Here is a 21,800-nt window from a genome sequence, read left to right as displayed (position 1 = left end):
TCATTCCCCTCCCTTCACCCACACACACAACCACTTCAGCCCCTAGTATCCATCTCTCTGCTTCTAGGTGATGGACTCTCTTTTAGATTCCACATATAAATAAGATAATGTGATATTTGTCTTTCTGTTCCTGGTTTATTTTACTTAACATAGTGTGCTCCAGGTTTCTCTGTGTTGTTGCAAATGACAAGATCTTCTCCATTTTAGGACAGTAATATTCCATTGTGCATATAAGCCACATTTTCTGCATCCATTCATTCATTGATGAAATAGATATGTTTGTGGGAGAATAAAGGGTCCAGGGCTTCCTAGCCCATCATCTTGCTAATGATATCCTAAGGCAGTTTGAATATAATAATAACATTTATTTTAATTGTAATTAAGGATGACCTTTGGGGATATGCATTGTGATACAATACAACAGAGTTTTTGTGGGACTTTATAGGTGAAAAGGGTATTCTTGCCTTTCTTTCCTGGTTACCTGAGGTCACATGTGTCATTTAGGGCCTTTTTGGTTATTTGGCCAAGGTTATTGAGCCCTAATGGTTATTAAATATTTGTATGTATTTGAGAACACATCAGAAATTGGGGACCCAGTCCCTGCATTTGAGGGCAGAGTAATATGGAAAGAAGATTCATTTCAGATACTTTATTCACTATAATTTATTATCCCTGTCTCTCAGATGACAATATTGAGATCAAGGGAAGTAAAGCGACTTCTGCAAGGTTGTGTAAAAGTTTATTGAGAAAGATAAAGCTAAAACACAAGTCTCTTCTGTGGATAGTCATATAGCCACACTTAACTGCAAGGGAGATTAGGAAACAGTCTCTCTGTGTGCTCAGAAAAAAAGTGGAGAACAGATTTTGGTGGGCAGCTAGTAACATCTTACATACTCTGATAGTTCATGTTAGAAAAACAAGATGGAAGACATATGGAGGCAGTAGATAAAGGAAGAAGAAAAGAGGGCTTGATGAAGTAGTCCAGTGTTCTCATAGTTTTTGTGAATGTATATATACAATAATAGCATTATTCATTCAAGCACTGGGTTAGTGCCTTTTTGAATTATCATATTTAATGCTTACAACTTTGTGAGATAGTTACCATTATCACCACCATAAACATGAGGAAAGTAAGGCCCAAAGAGGTAGGCTGCTTATTCATATTTACACAGTTAGTAGAAAATAATAAAGGATGATTATGAAGCCAAACCTGTCCAACTCCAATCATTCGGTGGTATTGTATTTTTCTGGATTTGGGTTATAATGCAGGAATATATTATTTCTGTGTGGGAAGATTAGAGAAAATTTTATAGAGGAGGTTAGGATTTGAGCTGAGCCTTGAAGAATGAATGGGGTTGATTTTTAAATACTGTAGAGGAGCAGGGAATTCCAAGGAGAGGCCTCATGAGCAAAAAATTGGAAGTGAAGGTATGTTCAAGAGATAAGGGGTACAGTGAAGAAGTTTCACAGGAGAAAAGTGAAGGTGAGCCTGGGAAAGAGTGAGAAGATTTAAATGTTAGACTAAGAACTATGGACTTGATCTTATAGATAGTGGAGATGAATGAAGTACGTTGAGCAGGTGAGTGTCAACATCATGTTAGTTTTACTTACACGTAAAAGGCTAGGTGTAATTTAAGGGATGTTGGAAAGCCCTTGTGGCCCTATTTCCTCACCACTTATAACTTTCTTATTAAAGTATCATATTATTGAAATTCCACTATTAGGGATTTCTTTCTTAGGGTTAGACTCTCTGCTCTCTTTTAAAATGGAAACAGCCCTGCAAAGAGTAACACGTTGTCATTAAGATTTCAATATGAAGGTCTTCATTAGTTCTTTTCATTCCCTCAGAGCAGAGGTTCTCCCAAGAGTATAGAGTGCCTGAGCGAGAAGGGGAAAAGGTACTCTGGAAGAAGAAAGAAGAGGGAGATTCTTGCCAAGAAGCCTCTGCCTGCTTCTGGCTTTGAGTTTGAGCCAGCGCCCAACTCCAGACATTTGAATTACTAACCAATTAGATGCCTGCACCTTCTATTGAAGAGGGTGTAGACTAAGAGATGTATTTTCTTTCTGCACAAAGGTTTCGCTTGAAAATAAATCACTATCCATTGTAAGACTCCAAATCCATACATTGGCCTAGTCTAATTCTCTCTCTAAATCAGGTCTTAATGTATTGGCTATGAAATAGTCATAGAAATAAGGATCATGTGTTGGTGTGAGTATATACATGCATATATACGTAATCATTATTTCTGGGCCATATTTGTATGGCCATATGTGTGTATCCTTTTGTGTCATAAAGGTCTAATTATTTAGCTTTCAGTTTTACTACTAAGTTAGTAGAGAGCTTCTCTTGATTATCTTTTGAGAGGAAAAAGCCCCTCTGCTGAGAGAGGTCTGTTTTAGCTTAGAGAACTTACGGCAGTAGGCAGAAAGGAAAAGAATGACTGGGCATGGGATTGTGAGAGTTAATGTGAGGTGTGTGGAAGGAATGTCCTCAGGTGCCTCAATCACAAGTGGGTAGACTACACTGGGAGAGAAGGGGAGGTAGAGTAATAAAGGACAATCAGGCAGAGGATTGAACTCTGACACATATCTTCAGGACTCCAGGACTCTAGTACTGGGAAATGGGGATTTTACAGATCATGGACAGTGCCAGCCCCTAAAAACTCTGCATGGTTCCACATGAAAGCCACTTTCTGTGACAGAACTTTTGAGTGTATCTCTTGAGTAGTAAACTTTAGTAGCAGTCTGAGTTGATTTTTTTCTCAAATAAAATGTTGTTCCCTGTGTGTGTGTGTGTGTGTGTGCGAGAGAGAGAGAGAGAGAGAGAGGGATAGAGAGAAAGAGAGAGAGAATGATATCCTGAAAACATGTGTGTGGTCAGGGAGAGCTGCAGGGCCAGGTTTGCTTTGCTAAAACAAGTTCCCAAATGATATCTGTCACTGAACGTGTTAGCTGACAGGATTGAGAGAATGATATCAAAGTTATGTGTACTCAAAAGCCTGTTCTACAGGTGTGGTCTGGGCAAATGTTACCTGGCTCTATAACAACTTCAGTTGGATTGACACTCCCCCTTTCTTGTCACCTGACAAGTCAGAGATTGTCATTGCTGAAGGAAGGGTAGCTGTTTCACAGGCTGGGTGCAGTAGATGAAGTGAGTTGTAGTGGGGTGTATTAGTACATTTTCATGCTGCTGATAAAGACATACCCGAGACTGGGAAATTTACAAAAGAAAGAGGTTTAATTGGACTTACAATTTCATGTGGCTGGGGAAGCCTCCCAATCATGGTGGAAGGCAAGGAGGAGCAAGTCACATCTTACACGGATGGCAGCAGGCAAAGAGAGAGCTTGTGCAGGGAACTCCCATTTTTAAAACCATCAGATCTCATGAGACTTATTCACTGTCACTAGAACAGCATGGGAAAGACCTACCCCCATGATTCAATTACCTCCCACCAGGTTCCTCCCACAACACGTGGGAATTCAAGATAAGATTTGGGTGGGGACAGAGCCAAATCATATCATGTGGGAAGAAGAGATAGAAAGATAGCTGAGAATATATCCATAAAATGCTGGAAGAAGGGGAAGCTCAGGAATCATGTGGCTTTTCTTTACCCAATCTTACCAAGTGACCTGACAAGCTTTTTTTTAAGCTTCAGGCTAACTAGTCTCAACTTGAGTTCACATCATCCCAGGCTGGGAATTCTTTCTCAAGTCTTAGGTCCCTGATTCCTAATTATGACTTTTCTGTACCATATAGAGGTCTCCAGAACAGCTTGGGACCTAAAAATAGTAACATAGTTACTGGAAAACATATACCCTCATGGAACGTGGGAAGTGGGGAAGGAAGTGACAATGAAATATAAGTCTTTTGGGGAATTGTTTGCTGGAAACAGAATGTCATGGATTGCATTCATTCAACATGCTTTTATTATAGTGTGTCCAAATGTATGCTTTATACTGGGTTTGTGGGGTGTCCTTTATCTCCCAATCCATTCTTCACACAGCTGCCAGAATGCTCTAGAACATTAATCATATTATAGCACATCCTACATAGAACCAGTCTTCCTAATATGGCATTTAAAGTCTTTCTTGGTCTTGCCCCTGCCTATTTATCCAGCCTCTTTTTCAACATGTTATATCTCTTATGCTGCTTGTAGATCTTCACCCATAATATTCTATTTCATGTGTACCTGTCTGTCTTTATTCATAATGTCCCCTCTGCTCAGGATACCCTTCCCAACTAACTCCCTTTTTTCAAGTTTCAGCTCAGGTTCTATCTCCTTCAATAATATTCTCTTAACTCCCATGTCCCTCCTCTCTGCTCCAATAGCACTATAAATTTTCCTCTTTAAAAAACACTTAACCATATAATATTCAAATGATTTCATTATCATTTCAGGAGAAGTTAGTAAATGCTGACTGGGCCTAATGTTGATGAATAACTTGGTACATTTTGGAGGGGCCCTAGGAAGCTAAAAAACTTAGATTTATTATTTTATTAACCACTTACTGCTGTATACCAAAAGAACAACTGTAGTGATTCTTAATCTAAATGTTGGGACTAAAGCGGCAGTGGCTAGCTAGAGTTTGCTAATTCAGAATTAGTATCTGTGAATTTGAAAGTCCCTGTGCAGAGGGTGGGGGAAGAAAAGATGTTTCTGCTTTATTTTTTTGTTGTTGTTAGATATGCTAGACCCAATTCCTTCATGTGACCTGAGAAGATGGCACGGAATGTTTGCACAAGTACCAAATGGCTGATTTGTTCACTGCTGTTAAATTGCATGGCTTGTAAAGGCCATTTATTTGCTTTGCCTTTCTTGCCACATAGATTTGTAACATTAGATCTAAGAGGAAAAACGTCTGTTTGCCTTAGATTTTGGCTGTGTCCCAGGGAGGCAAAGTTTTACACAGCCTTTCAACCAGCAGCATGAAGGTTTATTAGATGTAAAAAAAAAAAATGCATTTGCTATTCTTTCAGGGCAGTTAATGGAGTTACTTCACATAAAATCTTGATAATATTTTCTGTTTCCCAGAAAAAATTATACATAAGTATGCAAGCATGATAGATATACCGTTAATAATTTATACTAACACACAACCCATGTTCAATTCACTTCAGACATTTAGTGTTTACTGTGTTCTAGTTATATGTTAGGAATTCAGGAATGCCTGAATTCCTAGAAATGTGAGACAAAGTCTCCATTACCAGAAAATCTTCACAGTATGATAAATGCAATAAAAAGCAAAACGATATAAGCTACAGAATGAGCACAGAGGAAGCATGGGTGAACTTTATTTAGGAGGTCAGGGAAGACTTCTCTGAAGAGGGAACTTCTGGCTGTTCTTCATGAATGAATGAGTATTCACCAGATAGACATAAGGCAGAAGGAGGGAGAGGTAATCTATGTGGCAGGAACAGCATATACAAAGGCAAGGAGAAGCAGCAAGGCTTGTTCCAGGAACTATGCATGATTCAGAGCTGCTAAAGCACGAAATGTTAAGGCTTGGGTTGTGCAGGAAGGAGCCCAACTATGAAGTACCTCATACACTTTATTTTGTACATGGTAAGGAGCCAGTGATGGGATTTAAGTAAGAGAGTTATGTAAACCAATTTACATTAATTTACTCATTCAGGGTGTCAGTTAATGAGAATTGATTGAGCCACTGCTATGTGCCAGGCCCTCTGTCAGGCACTGTGGGTATGGTCTTTCTCTTGATGGAGTTTTAGGTCAAGTGGGGGAAGACAGATATGGTAAAAACAAATAGAAAAATGATGAGTGCACTGAAGAAGAAGAACAGAATGTAAAGGGAACTAATCTATTTTAAAGGTGTGGGGATGGGGAAGAAGTAACAAAATGTAAGTAGACATTAGCTAGGCAAATGGGGAAGGGGAGAACATCCCAAAGACTGAGGGAGGGAGATACACAAAATGCCTGAGGGAAAAACTAACAAGCTGTTTCAGGGTAAATGTAAGAACACCAGGGTGGCTGAACTATGAAAGGCCATAGGAAAAGAGTAGCAGATGAGGATAGGTTGGTTGGTTAGTCTTTGATTGTTTTGATTTTTATTATTATTATTATTTGAGATGGAGTTTCACTCTTGATGCTCAGGCTGGAGTGCAATGGCACGACCTCGGCTTACTGTAACCTCCGCCTCCCGGATTCAAGCGATTCTCCTGCCTCAGCCTCCGGAGTAGCTGGGATTACAGGCATGCGCCACCACGCCTGGCTAATTTTGTATTTTTAGTAGAGACGGGGTTTATCCATGTTGGTCAGGCTGGTCTCAAACTCCCAACCTCAGGTGATCTGCCCGCCTCGGCCTCCCAAAGTGCTGGGATTACAGGCATGAGCCACCACGCCCATCCTGTTTTGATTTCATTAGATTGAAGAATGTTTCTAGCAGCAGAATAGGGAGTGCATTTTGGAAGTGAAAAGTGGAAGTGCGAAGAAGGAGTATTGCAGCAATCCAAGGGAGACGTGATGAGGTCCTGATTAAGGGCAATGGCAGTGGGAATGGTGAAGAGAGAACGGAAGGATAAGCTGTTTAGGTGGTAATATCAATATGACTTAATAACTGATAAGATCTGAGGGCTAACAAAGAGGGAGGATTGGAGAATAACTTGGTTTTCTGGCTTAGTAAGTGAGAAAATGTGGGCCACCAACCAAAATAAGAAATATAATAGGTTATTTCAACTCTGGCATGGATTCCAGTTGCTGATTGTTTACAATGGACTTTGAACTTCTGGTCTCATTCTACTGGTCAGTACTGGTGCCCTCTATCAAAAAACAATGTATTTTTATTAAATTAAAATAGCACATGAATATAGTAAAACAATTAAAACAGTATAGAAATGCATAAAAGAAAACTAAATAATTCCCCCCTCATCCACCCTAGTCAATTTCCCCATAGGTAAACTCTTAGTAATTTCTTCTAGAACAATATTGTTTGCACTTATCAGCGTATATATGTAGTCTTTGTAAATTTACATACACAGAATCTTACAAACTGTTTTGCACCTTGCTTTTTAAATTTTAATATATTGTGGAAATCATTCTATATAAGGACACACCTCATTTTTTTTAATGACTACATAATACAATGTTCCATTATGGATGTAGCCTACTTTAATTAACCATTCTCTTATTGAGGGATTTAGGTAGTCTTCAGTTTTTCTCTGTTGTTCATGCATTAAATAGATATTTGTTGAGGGACTACTCTGTGCCAGAGGTAATCCTTGCCTCTGTGGAGTAAATAGTCTGGTGGGGAAGATAGTCATTAATTAAATTACAGAAATGTTGAATTGCAACTGTGACACATGCTCCAAAGATGCTTTAAGAACCTGTAATAAAGTATTTGACTTAGTCAGGGAGGCCCTAAAGGGCTCCCCTGAGGAATTCATGCTTGAGCTGACTATTGAAAGATGAGTATGAGATAACAAAGAGGAGAAAAGAGCATTCTAGGCAGCATACAAAGAATAGATGCACTGGTCATTAGAGAAATGCAAATCAAAACCACAATGAGATAATATCTCACACCAGTTAGAATGGCAATCATTAAAAAGTCCGAAAAGAACAGATGCTAGAGAGGATGTGGAGAAATAGGAATGCTTTTACACTGTTGGTGGGAGTGTAAATTAGTTCAACCATTGTGGAAGACACTGTGGCAATTCCTCAAGGATCTGGAATCAGAAATACCATTTGACCCAGCAATCCCATTACTGATTATATACCCAAAGGATTATAACTCATTCTACTATAAAGACACATGCACACATATGTTTATTGCAGCACAATTCACAATAGCAAAGACTTGGAACCAGCCTAAATGCCCATCAATGATAGACTGGATAAAGAAAATGTGGCACATATACACCATGGAGTACTATGCAGCCATAAAAATGGATGAGTTCATGTCCCTTGCAGGGACATGGATGAAGCTGGAAACCATCATTGTCAGCAAACTAACACAGGAACAGAAAACAAAACATCGCATGTTCTCACCCATAAGTTGGAGCTGAACAATGAGAACACATGGTCACAGGGAGGGGAACGTCACACACTGAGGCCTGACGGAGTGTGGGGGGCTAGGGGAGGGATAGCATTAGGAGAAATACCTAATGTAGATCACAAGTTGATGAGTGCAGCAAACCACCATGGCACATGTATACATACCTATGTAACAAACCTGCACGTTCTGCCCATGTACCCCAGAACTTAAAGTATAATAAAAAAAAGAATAGGTGCATTTTAAACTTCAGTATAAAATGGGAAATCCTTATTAACCAAATACCTATCTGAGTCCCTAGAGTTAGTAAAAAAATAAAAATAAAGATTTTTATGGAGGAGCAAAATGCATTAAATGATATGGTTTGTCTCTGTGTCCCCACCCAAATCTCATCTAAAATTATAGTCCCTATGTGTCAAGGGAGGGACCTAGTGGGAGGTGATTGGATCACAGGGTCTGATTCCCCCATGCTGTTCTTACGATATTGAGTTCTCATGAGATCTGATGGTTTAAAGGTGTGTGGCGGTTTCCCCTTCTCTCTCTCTCTCCTGCCACCATGTGAAGAAGGTCCTTGCTACCCCTTTAACTTCTGTCGTGAAGTTAAAAGTTTCTCTGAGGACATGTAAGTTTCCTGAGGACTCTCCGGCAATGCAGAACTGAGTAAATTAAATCCTTTTTCTTCATAAATTACCCAGTCTTAGGTAGTTCTTTATAACGGTGTGAAAATGGACTAATACACTAAAGCACAACAATATTTTTTACTTAATTGGCTATTTAGGACATTTTTTTCCCTACTCAGCCATCTCTACTTAACACTGGAGTCTATCCTTGCTCAACACATAAATGTCTTTGTCATTCTCTACAATAGAAAGAGTGTAAATCAATGGCAAAGTGAAATTTTAAATATTGTAAAAGACACAAGACTTAACGAGGTTGATGAAAGTGAGGGAGATTTGCTTGAATTCCACAAAGCCATTGACAGGTGAGACTTGGCATAGTTATCTTTTGAGGGACAGAACAAACCCATGCATATAGTGACAAGATGGCTAGGATGAAAAAGAATGATTGGAATATCAGGAACTATGAGAGGTCCTTGGGAAAACTGATGAAGCCCGTTGATATTTTGTAAAACTTACTCTTTATGATCCTGCTATGAAATAATGAGAACAATGCCTTTTTGCAGAATTATGCAATTTTGTCAGAAAAGGCATACCAAAAAAACCCCACAACCAATATTTGATTTATGTATTGCTCAAAGGATGTGCTTGTAGTTGCATTAAACCTTTTTAAAAATTATAAGATAAGACACCTTTTTGGAGGTTTAAATTTTTTTAAAAAAAATTTCAATCAAACATTCAAAAAATTAATGATGATATTGTGGTTCCTATTTTAATTAGACTTCCTTTAAGTGACCCTTTTTCCAGTAGCGATTATTTCTAGATACATGGACTGCCTCTATTGCCCAATTATCTTCCCCAGAGGTGGCATCAATTTGCATTTCCACCAACAGTGTATGAGAGTGCCTGTTACTCATCTTGGTGAGCTTTTGAGTTATTGACGATCAGGTGGGTGAATAAGACATCTTCATTGCTGTTTTTATTTGCATTTCATTAATCATGAATAAGGTCGAACATCTTTTCATGTGTTTAATGGCCATTTGTATTTCTTTTTCTGATAACTGCCTGTTGCTATTCTTTGTCTGTCTTTTGTGGTGGTGGTGGGGGTGTTGTTCATCATTTTGTCACTGATTTGTACAAGCTTATTGTAAACAATAAACAAAGTCATTTGTCATATATGCTGCAAACACTTTGTCAATGTGTCTTTTGTCATTGTTTCTGACATTTTCAGAATTTGTAGTAAGCAAAGTTTACATTTGGATTCTGACATTTGTATTTTGCTTAGGAATTGGTTTCAAATCAAGTGTGTAAATTAATCCCCTTATGTTTTCATCTAGCGTCTTTTTTACTATTAAAACCTTTTGTCCATTGAGGATTTATTTTGGTATAATAAATGAGGAATGAATTCAGCTTTTCTGCGAAACAGTCACAAGTGCAAACATCATCAAGTGAATCATCCATATTTTCTTTGCTGATATGAAATGCTACCTTTGTCATATATTAAATTTCCGTATGTATAGCAGTCTAATTCTGGACTCTATTGGCGTTCTGTCGGTCCACTTATTTCTTCTCTACTATCAAACTCTTTTAGTCTTTGCAGGTTCACAGTGCTCTTAATTCTGCTCCCTTATGCTCCTCTTTCAGATTTTTTCTGGCTATTCTTGCTTATTTTCTGTCTACCTTGTCTGTTACAGATGACAGAAATGTGTTCAGATCAACTCCTACTACTGTGTTTTTGAAGATTTCTCGTTGCATTTTATACAGTTTATGTGCTATATATTCTAATTCTGTTATTTGGTACATGAATATTTATGGCAGTTATATCCTCATTGTGGATGGTGTCCTTTATCAAAGCCCCCTTCCCCCCTTGAATTCAATCTTCTCTGATATTAATATCATGACCTCTGGTTTCTTCTTTCATCATTTTTATGATATATAATATGTTTTATAGTTCAGTAGTGCTGTTTTGATTCACAGCTTTTTTTCTTTTTACCTCTGTAATCTCCCTTTTCATCTTATTCTTCTCATTCCATTGTTTTATCATTTGTCTTTGATGTCTTGTCTCAGTGACTCCATATTCTCTTGAAATTTTTCTTTTCCTTACCAAGAAATGTTATTTTCAAGTGTGGATTCAGTATCTGTATTCCCATTTCTTCCTACTCTCCCTTGCTTTCTCCCACTCTCCTGCTCATTCCTGTAGTATTTTTGCAAAGCTGTCATTCTATAATCTTTTCGCAAATCTGTCATTCTATATCTTTTTATTGTACTCATGTTTAAATTAAAGAATTCTCTGAGAAATTCTAAACATAGTGGGATAAATTTCTCTTCACTCCCTTGGCATTCTATACCTCCTTAAGAGCCTCAGTTTGAATGCTAGGCATTGGGTGTTCTAGCCACATTCTGCTGCCCAAGGGCCGTCACAGTCTGTGGATTTCTGATTTCCTCTATGTAATTTCCTTAAAATGCCTGTAACAAGATTCATCCCACTTGGTTCAATGATTATCCTTACTAGGATCCTTATTATGATCACAATCAGTTTGAGGAAACTTTAAAAAAGTACCAAGGCTTGGACTTCACCCTCTAAAAGATTCTAATTCATGTGATCTGGCTTGAGGCTCAGGAATTGGCATGTTTCAGCAGCTCCCCATGTAGTAACTCTAATACAAAGCTAGGACTGGGAACCACTGACCCAAATAGTGACACCACCTATTGCACATAGAGTATCTTAGGCTTCAAATTGTTTAAAATGAAGTCCTCAAACCTTTCTTTCCAACAAATACAATTAATGTCAGAAGTCAACTTTTCCCATTTTATCCACCCATTCTAGGGAGTAGAGAAAAAAAACACTATAAAACCTTTGGGTTTTTGCCACAGTACTATTATCCCGCATGCTTGAAGGGAGAATTCAGCAGCACATGGCCATGAGCTTCTTGTTTTTGAGCCCTTTACTTTTTCAAATAATTTTATCTTATTTAATTCCTTGTTTGTTTATTATCTTGTCTACTCTCAGTTATTGCTAAAGAAAATTATCTATGGATGATTCTAATTGTTATGTCTTCTTACAGCAGGATCTGCCCAAATCTGCAAAAACCAAAATGAAGGTTCACTGACTTCTGGTCTTTGCTGAGATATTGAGGTTCATAAGGAGTGGCTTCTCTTCTTGTGAGAAATTTTCCAAATCTTTTCCTTTCAATCTAGTTTCAGGACTTTCAAAAATCCACTTACATTATTTTCACTGTACTAATTCATAGGAGATAGGGGCTTGATGAGAGCTATATCAATGAAAACTGTGTTTCTCATTTCCTTTACTGCAACTTTTCAAAGATTGTGGTGTATGAGCCTTTGCATGTTTGCTGCTTAATTTTCATATTTTATATTTATTATTATTCTTTTTGTTAAATTTTGGGAGTGTATTTTGTTTGAACTAGCTTCACTACACCCTCTTACCCTTAGAGCTCATCCGTGTCGTCTTTATTTATCAGCTTCATTTGTATTCATAAAGTGCTGTCATTCTTGGTTCTGTGTCTTCCCCAGTCCCCCCTGGTCTAGGGTGTCCAAAAGCCTATATTTTCTAAACTGTGATGTGATTTAGAGTGTTTACTCCGATACTAGGATGGCCTTGTTTTTGAGAATTAGCCACAAGCAATTAAGAGTATAGGCCGGGTGCAGTGGCTCATGCCTGTAATCCCAGCACTTTGGGAGGCCGAGGTGGGTGGATCACCTGAGGTCAGGAGTTCTAGACCAACCTGGCCAACATGGTGAAACCCCGTCTCTACTAAAAATACAAAAACTAGCCGGGCATGGTGGCACACGCCTGTAGTCCCAGCTACTTGGGAGGCTGAGGCAGGAGAATTGCTGGAACCTGGGAGGCAGAGGTTGCAGTGAGCGTAGATTGCACCATTGCACTCCAGCCTGGGCAGTGGAGCAAAACTCTGTCTAAACAAAAAGAAAAAGAAAAATAAATTAACAGTATAGGCAGTTCAATTTGTTATTCTGTTGCAAAACATAGAAATATTCTATTGTCATATTTTCTACCAGGATGTAAGACACAAAAATACTTCAGGCAACTTTTTAGAATAAAATAAACCTCAAAGGTATGACTTGGGAAAATGTGGTAATTCAACTGACATTTCAGAAAAGTTTAGTTCAGATCTGCCCACAGAGGAGTTAGGAAAGGCTACCTCTATCGCTTAAAAGAATTTGCAGATATATATTCTTCTCTGGATGATATTGAGCAGTGATGTTCACTTGGCCTCAAGGTTAATGTTTCTTGGTATAAATGACCAAAAGAAAGTTGCATCAGATGTTTTGTCTGCTTATTCCTTCAACGAATTTTGATTAGGTGCCTTCTATATACCAGATACTAGAAATATAGCATTTATATCAAAGAAAAACATCCCCTGCTCTTCTAGAGCTTATATTTTAGTAAGGGAGATAACAAAAACAGACAAAAGAAAGACCATATTTTTATCAGGTACTGGGGACAAATAAAGATGATTAAAGGGATAGAGTGATGAAGTGGTATTGGGGACTACCTTAGGTAAAATGGTCCGGATAGTCTCTCTGCTTAAGTAACATTTAAGCAGAGCTTGTTTCGGTGTCTGTGGTGGTATGTGAGTGGGAGTGAAAAAATAGTCACATAAGATGCACTATGAAGAAGGTAATCTCCAGTTATATAATTTTTGTGAGCTACTGAATGCTCTATTTTTCTCTCAGAGATTCTAAATGAAGATTAATATAGTAAAGGCTCTTGCAAGTTCCACAGAAAAGAAAGTAGTTAACTTTGTATACCCTAGTGTTTTTCAAATATATTCAATGACATTTGTGTGTAATTCATACCCCAGGGAAGGAGGTGTAACTTTTAAGAAATTCTGGAAAAATGTGATAGGATAGCCGCAATGTCTCAAATACAGAGAGGTCCCTCTTTAACCCAATTACTTAGAACCCACAAGTGTAGAAATGTCTGCGCTGAATCTTCCGCTTTCCATCACCCTGTCCCCAACCCACTTTGAGGAAAAAGAGGTAAATGTTAATAAAATAGGCTGAGATAGAGGATATAAAACATCAGAATTTTAAGAATTAAAATAAATCCCACAACTACATTTTCATGGAATTCACTGGGCTAGAATACATTTAGCCCAGTGTCTTATCATTACTGTAGATATCATGTTGTGCTGTATGTTCAGGAGACCCTGAGGTGCAACAGATTTGAGGGTACTCAAAGAGGAATTCTGCTATGTTTCACCAGCTAAACTTTTTCAGATACAAAAAGAGGGAATCATTTTAGGATGATTTTCCATATTGGGGGTTGAATCCAAATTCTTTCTTAATCTGTATAGTTAACCAGAAATTATAAATGATCCTAAGCCCTCACTTTCCAATATCCATTTCGTCAAGTTTTCAGAGGTGACCACTAGGTGATTGAGTGAGGCCAGGATCACGGGGTGGCTACTTTCAGTCACAGTCCTGAGTGTATTTGCTGAAATGGGCAGAAGCATTTAAAAATACACTGGGCAATAGATAGCCTCTGTCAATGAGGAGAAGAAAACTTGTGGTGCTGAAGTTTCTTCCAAACTCCTGTGTATATTCAAATGTGCTTCTACAGTTTAGGCTGCCATTTTCAGGGTTTGATCTATGAGACAATAAAGTCTTTATTCAAATGCAAAGAGTCCTTAAAAGATCCATATCTTATGGTGTTAGCCCACTTTCAGAAGCATTAATTTAGTGGTTCCCAAACTTCATTGTACATAATAATCCCCTGGGGCGATTGCTAAAAACACAGTTTCCAAGGTATCTGTTCCATAGAGATTCTGGTTTAGTAGGTTTGGAGTGTGGCCCAGTTATCTGCTTTTGTAACAACTACCCAGGTGATTTTGATGCAGTGATTCAAGTATCACAATAAAATAAACATTAGATTGGTTCAAAGCTCTCCCATCCACGTCCCAGAGGCCTACATTCCTTGCTTTCATTTTGGCTTTAACACTCTGGAGCACTGCCATCAATAATCATCTGGTTTGTCAGCACTGGCACTGGTCCTCCAATGCTGTCTCTTCTATGATGAGCTTGCTTCTTCTACTGAACTATATAATAAAAAAGGCTATAACAAAGCTTCTTACTGGGTCTCTAATTTTTGAAGCCAAGAGGTCCCCTTTCCATTTCCCCATATAATGAATCTTCAAAAGGGCCATAGTCACAGCACAATTTAACAATTTTTTGAGAGTCTGAGGTTCAAGGTCAAGAGGAAGATGTTTTATGCTTTCAAAGCAGTGTTATTAATGGAGCCTTTAAGACCTTTATAACTGGAAAGATTTCTCAAGAGGTGTCACCCTCAGGGATTCAGAATCCAACTTCAGAATAAAGATTGAAATGTTTTTTCTCCTTAAAACTCTAACACTGTGTTTAATAATTTTTACAATATTGCAAAACCAAATTGAATGCATCAGTACATAAAACACCATTTAATATTCTAGGCAATTCATTTTTAAAGAGGAACTGTCAATATTTTGACAAGCTTCAAACTTAACTTATTCTTACAAATGTCAAGGTTAAGCATCAAGTTTATCTCATCAATCTTTGTAGTTTTACAACTAGGAAAGAAACTAGCCAACCTTATCTTAAGGGTCATAAAAACATTAATTTAGTGAATCAGCAGATCTGAAAAATCTCTGTCTCTTGTTTGTTCCTTTACATAGGATATGGCAGCTGAATATTGTTATATTATCTTGGAATTTGAATAGACATTGTAGAAAATCCAGTCTTTGGGAGAGCATACATGGTTATCATTTCTACTGTCTGAGAAACTGCAAATATCTTCTTAAACAGTGATATCTCCTGGGTTGGATGGTGAGCTGCTTGCAGCTCACTCTATTTTCTTTTTTTTTTAAATTTTATTATTATTATACTTTGTTTTAGGGTACATGCGCACAACATGCAGGTTTGTTACATATGTATACATGTGCCATCTTGGTGGGCTGCACCCATTAACTCGTCATTTACATTAGGTATATCTCCTAATGCTCTCCCTCCCCCCTCCTCCCACCCCACAACAGTCCCCAGAGTGTGATGTTCCCCTTCCTGTGTCCAAGTGTTCTCATTGTTCAGTTCCCACCTATGAGTGAGAACATGCGGTGTTTGGTTTTTTGTCCTTGCGTTAGTTTGCTGAGAATGATGGTTTCCAGCTTCATCCATGTCCCAACAAAGGACATGAACTCGTCATTTTTTATGGCTGCGTAGTATTCCATGGTGTCTATGTGCCACATTTTCTTAATCCAGTCTATCATTGTGGGACATTTGGGTTGGTTCCAAGTCTTTGCTATTGTGAATAGTGCCACAGTAAACATACATGTGCATGTGTCTTTATAGCAGCATGATTTATAATCCTTTGGGTATATACCCAGTAATGGGATTGCTGGGTCAAATGGTATTTCTAGTTCTAGATCCCTGAGGAATCGCCACACTGACTTCCACAATGGTTGAACTAGTTTACAGTCCCACCAACAGTGTAAAAGTGTTCCTATTTCTCCACATCCTCTCCAGCACCTGTTGTTTCCTGACTTTTTAATGATCGCCATTCTAACTGGTGTGAGATGGTATCTCATTGTGGTTTTGATTTGCATTTCTCTGATGGCCAGTGATGGTGGGCATTTTTTCATGTGTCTTTTGGCTGCATAAATGTCTTCTTTTGAGAAGTGTCTGTTCATATACTTCACCCACTTTTTGATGGGGTTGTTTGTTTTTTTCTTGTAAATTTGTTTGAGTTCATTATAGATTCTGGATATTAGCCCTTTGTCAGATGAGTAGGTTGCAAAAATTTTCTCCCATTCTGTAGGTTGCCTGTTCATTCTGATGGTAGTTTCTGTTGCTGTGCAGAAGCTCTTTAGTTTAATTAGATCCCATTTGTCAATTTTGGCTTTTGTTGCCATTGCTTTTGGTGTTTTAGGCATGAAGTCCTTGCCCATGCCTATGTCCTGAATGGTATTGCCTAGGTTTTCTTCTAGGGTTTTTATGGTTTTAGGTCTAACGTTTAAGTCTTTAATCCATCTTGAATTAATTTTTGTATAAGGTGTAAGGAAGGGATCCAGTTTCAGCTTTCTCCATATGGCTAGCCAGTTTTCCCAGCACCATTTATTAAATAGGGAATCCTTTCCCCATTGCTTGTTTTTGTCAGGTTTGTCAAAGATCAGATAGTTGTAGATATGTAGTGTTGTTTCTGAAGGCTTTGTTCTGTTCCATTGATCTATATCTCTGTTTTGGTACCAGTACCATGATGTTTTGGTTACTGTAGCCTTGTAGTATAGTTTGAAGTCAGGTAGCGTGATGCCTCCAGCTTTGTTCTTTGGGCTTAGGATTGACTTGGCAATGCGGGCTCTTTTTTAGTTCCATGTGAACTTTAGTTTTTTCCAATTCTGTGAAGAAAGTCATTGGTATCTTGATGGGGATGGCATTGAATCTATAAATTACCTTGGGCAGTATGGCCATTTTCACGATATTGATTCTTCCTACCCATGAGCATAGAATGTTCTTCCATTTGTTTGTATCCTCTTTTATTTCATTGAGCAGTCGAGAAATGTGGGTGTACTTAAGTGTAGCAAGTGTGAATATTGGGGAAGTTGATGCTCAAGAGGACCATTATGAAATCCTTTATTTAAAGCAAATACATGAATTGATATTTCCTGTGTATTTCCACCCTCTTACCTATGTCTATTCAAATAATCCCTACCCCAATGCTTTATAAATCTAGATTTTCTCATAGTGAATTTCCTTAATATAGAATATGTGGGCCATGCAAAGCCCAGATGGAGATGGCCTTTGTGATGCAGAAATAGGATTTGGTATTTGGACAAATTTCTATGTTAGAAAAGAATGGTCCTTGTTGTTGTTTTGGTGCTGCATGGTTGTTTTCCCCATCACAAGAACTGGAGTTTGTGATTAGGAGTTAGCAGTCTGCAAAATGAAACCCAACTGGGTTGCCGAGAGGCAGGCAGCTGCAAAGGAAAGCTCAGGCAATTATGGGTTTGAAAGAAGAATAAAAGCTTTCCCTAGCCATTCATGATTGTATAATCAAATCTGTATCTGTCAATTGCTAGAGTCAGATCATGGAGTTTGCCTATGATTACATAATCTGAAACCCAGGACGTGCAAAACCCATTAAAAGAACTACTTGGGAAAATGAGCAAGGTACTATACAGAGTTTGAAATTGCCTTTCATAAGTTATCTCTGAATAATCAAATCTAGGGAGAAGAGGAGCCAAGTGGGAAGTGATGGACATTTTGTTAAAGAAGAAAATAAGCATTTCTATGTTATTGTTTCTTCCCTCAAATGATCGTTATAATAATAATAATTTTTAAAAATCTAGTAAAGATCTCGCTTGCACCACTTGTGAGTGAGAAATCAATTGGTAGTATTTCCTAAAACCTCCACTTTAGTCCATTATTCCCAAGTGCAACCCCTCCTCTTCTGTCTTTTCCTTTTCTCAAATAGGTTTTATTCAACTAACTCTTCTATTTGGGTTGATGCTGATTTTCTTCCCTTCTCTGGGTCTTGCTACCTATGCAACATAGGTGTGGGAAAGGAACTGTAGATAAGATGGTACCTGGCCCATTTTGTATCTAATCAGAAGATGAACACATTTATGCTAGTAAAAGTGTACACAAGGCAGTCCTCCAGGCACTCTATCCTATAACTTATATTATTGACTGTTCTGCACCAAGGAAATTGTTATCCACGACATATAGAGCTCACTCTCTTGGTCTAAACAAAACTTTTACGGTAGCCATATTGGCAAAACACTGCTGACATAAATTTTATGTGGGGATAAAAATATGCTTGGACGGGTGTAAATTTTATATGGATATATAGATTTCAGAATTCAAACCTGACAAATTGATGAGATGGCCAGGGAGAGCTGAATTTTCTTTTTTAAAAGGTGATAAAAATAACTCAAGGGCTGTAGACTAAGATAAAAATAAATGCTCTACATAATGTATTTGATGTAACTTATGATGTCTTTCCTGTAGCTGTTCTTAACAGATTGGAAGGAAATGGGGCTATAATGCCACTGGGCCCTGCTTTCAGCCAGCAGAGGTAGTTGGTGTTGATTCCTTCCCACTGAAGGCTTTTCCTCCACAGTGAGTATAATAGATACAGGGGGATGGTATGAGGCACCAGTCAGTTCCTTCTTCAAGGAGGGACTATGCTGCACAGGTACTGAGAATCAGGTTAACAGACAGCCTCCAGCTGCCAGTCCCTTCAAGGTTTACGTCAGCTGCACGGGGTCACTTCACCCTAGGCCACACTACTTCTTGGAGCATCCATATCCAAGGTGGGGGATAAAAAGGCCTGATCATCCCAGCCCGACCTGCAACGACTCTGAAGGGCCATTCTAGCTCCTGAGCTCCCTGTGGGGTTGGCCAAGTCTGTCCTTTAGCTTGCAGTGCAGCTTGACATTTCCTTCTGTTCCTTTCAGCTTCCTTTCTTTCTCTTCTACAAGTGCTGCCACTGCAGGTACTCCTTAATAACCATCCTGGACGCTAAACTCTTTCTCGGTATCTACTTCCATGGAAACACAACCTGGGACCAGGGCCATATTATGACTTTTATGAGCCCTAGGCATTTTTGCCTTCATTTACCTATTCTTCCATAAGAATGTTAAAATTATATTTTATAATTGTATTGGTATAAGAATGAATATATTGATATTATATATTAAAACACTGTTTTCTACCTCAGAGTTAATTATTTATTCTTATTTTAGAGCAAAGCAAAACATTTTTTTTTGTGGACCCCAGGCCCTGTGCCTGCTATGCCTAATGGATATGTTGGCCCTACTTGTGGTAGGAGCCAATTGTGTACCAAGCATTAGACAAAATTATGAAGCTTGGGAAGATTGTTTTTATTGCTCTTTCTCTTTCAACCTTAGGTCATCAGGTCCCCAGCTATTGACTACTTTTCAGGGAAACCAACCTATAGTGAGCTCACCTTTTGGAAAGGATCATTCCTATTAAGATGTGAATGATTGGTAAAGCTGAGGTTTCATTATTTTAACCCTACAAGAGGGTAGTTATGGAGGCTTGCTTTGTATAACAGAAGAGTTCTTGTTACTGATTGGGTCAATTTTCTTCTCTCTCCCCACCTTCTTTCTCTGTGCAAATTTCCTGTTGCTCCATTGAATCTTCTTAAGGGAACATAGATTGAGCTTCAGGCCTGGGAAAGGCTCAGATTGCCCTTACCCATGGCACTATTTGTGTGTGGATGAGTAGGGAGGAGTTGAAACAAAAGTAAAAGGGACCACCTAGAATGACCTGATTGCCCTCTTCCTCTCAACTCCTTGAAATCATAATTCTAGACTGATTAGCTATCTTCTTTTTTGGCCTGCCTGGGCACTGGGTGGTTCTTTTTTTGTTGTTTTTAAAAATCTAAAAAATGAATATTTTTGAGTGCTTGCTATTTACCAAACATTGCTTTGGGGTTCTTTATATATGTTATCTCAATTAAGTATAGCAGGATATCCTAGCTAAGCCTGATCTTGGATTCATAATCTAGCTGTGTGCTGAATCAGTGGCTCACACAGTATCAAACTACATTAACTGAAGCATCTAACAGGAAAGAGACCTAAGAGAAGTAGGCTGCTGTGTTTAGGTGACTAGGGATCAGAGATAGAGAATGGTTAATGGCAAGGGCAGTATGCCCAGAAAGGCAATAGATCATTTCAACTAAGAGCATAGATTCTAAAGTCAAGCTACCTGGATTCAAATACTGACTCAGCCACTTACTTGCTAAGTGATCTTGGGCAAGTTATCTAACCTTTCTGTGACTGTCTTTCCTTACATGAAAAATGCAGATAAGTACTAACTTCATTGGGTTATAGAAAAAAATTAAATCTATCAATATATACAAAACATTTAAAACAGTGTCTGATAATTACCTCTAAATATGTTAGCTAATGCAATTATGGGGTCTGTTGCCCTTACTGATCCCATGGACTGGTTTTCTTAGCCCCTATGTACCTAAAAGCTACAGACAGAAGCTGAAGTTGTTTTTAGAAGCATCTTTGTGAGACCGAATACTAATAATTCTGTTTTGGGTCCAGCTGATAAAATACAATACACACCTGGGGAGAAGAGCACCCTCCTCTTTTCTGCATGGAACAAAAAGGTGTCATTTGGTATTTTGGGGGTTTGTGAATACTAAGAAATAGTCCTCTGATCAGGCAAGCTGTACTCTTATCTGGAACCTGCTCCATGAGGGCAGGAGATGGATGCAGAAGTGACTGTTAACTTGTGGCAACAAATGATCGAGACTATATCAAGGTGGTATGGCTTGCTACAGTCCTTCCAATACTGTCTGCCCCATTTATGTGACCTGATGTGACTAGGCTCAGAACCTGGGATGGGGTTTGGAAGAGCAGCAGTTACCATCTTCTTCCAGGTAGATTAGATGCTTGGCTGAATCACCCTTTGCTCTCTGGGTACCAGACCCAGTGTGACCAGTACTATGTCTCCCCTCTAGTGAGCCTCTATCTGGAGACAAATGTTTTCTGGAAGGCCTTTACTGTAGAGACCTTTTCATTAACAGACTTATTAGGCAGACAATGGGGGATGAAGACAACTCAGAAGGGGTAAAATGTGGGGGTTGGTATGTGTTGATTTCAAATAAGTGTCTTTGCCAAAATGAAATAATTACTGTATCTAGATAAAGCAGACTAAGTTGGAACAAGCAAATGTTCTTGGCAGGAAGTCAATCACATGCTACAAAATTCAATTTATGAGCAGCTACAGACAGCTTTAAAATATTTTTTGGCTTAAAGTGATGTTGAGTTATTGAACCCCCTTTTGTTAAACGTTTATTAGCAATCCAAAATTACCAATAAGTGGATCACCAATTTGTTTGTCTTATTCGTAAATAATTACTCTCCATTTCTGTCAACTTCATCTTTCAGAATTATCATTACTAAATTTCTCAGAATATTGGGGACATAGGCTTCTTTTCTATGATCTACTACTAGGGATCTGACTGGCCCATTGCCAATAAGCTGCCATCTTAATGGTGACCTTGAAAGAGATTGTAAGTAACATTTAACATAAATCTTTCCTATTCTAAAAACAAATAAAATCTCTTCCTTGATTTCCACAGTCCTATTCTTTCACTCTTTTTCTTCTCATCCTAACTTCTTAAGTAGA

The sequence above is a fragment of the Gorilla gorilla genome, chromosome X, assembly GCF_029281585.2.
Source record: "Gorilla gorilla gorilla isolate KB3781 chromosome X, NHGRI_mGorGor1-v2.1_pri, whole genome shotgun sequence".
Lineage (NCBI taxonomy): Eukaryota > Metazoa > Chordata > Mammalia > Primates > Hominidae > Gorilla > Gorilla gorilla.
The sequence above is the reverse complement of the archived record's forward strand: the minus strand, read 5'-3'. Positions refer to the sequence as shown.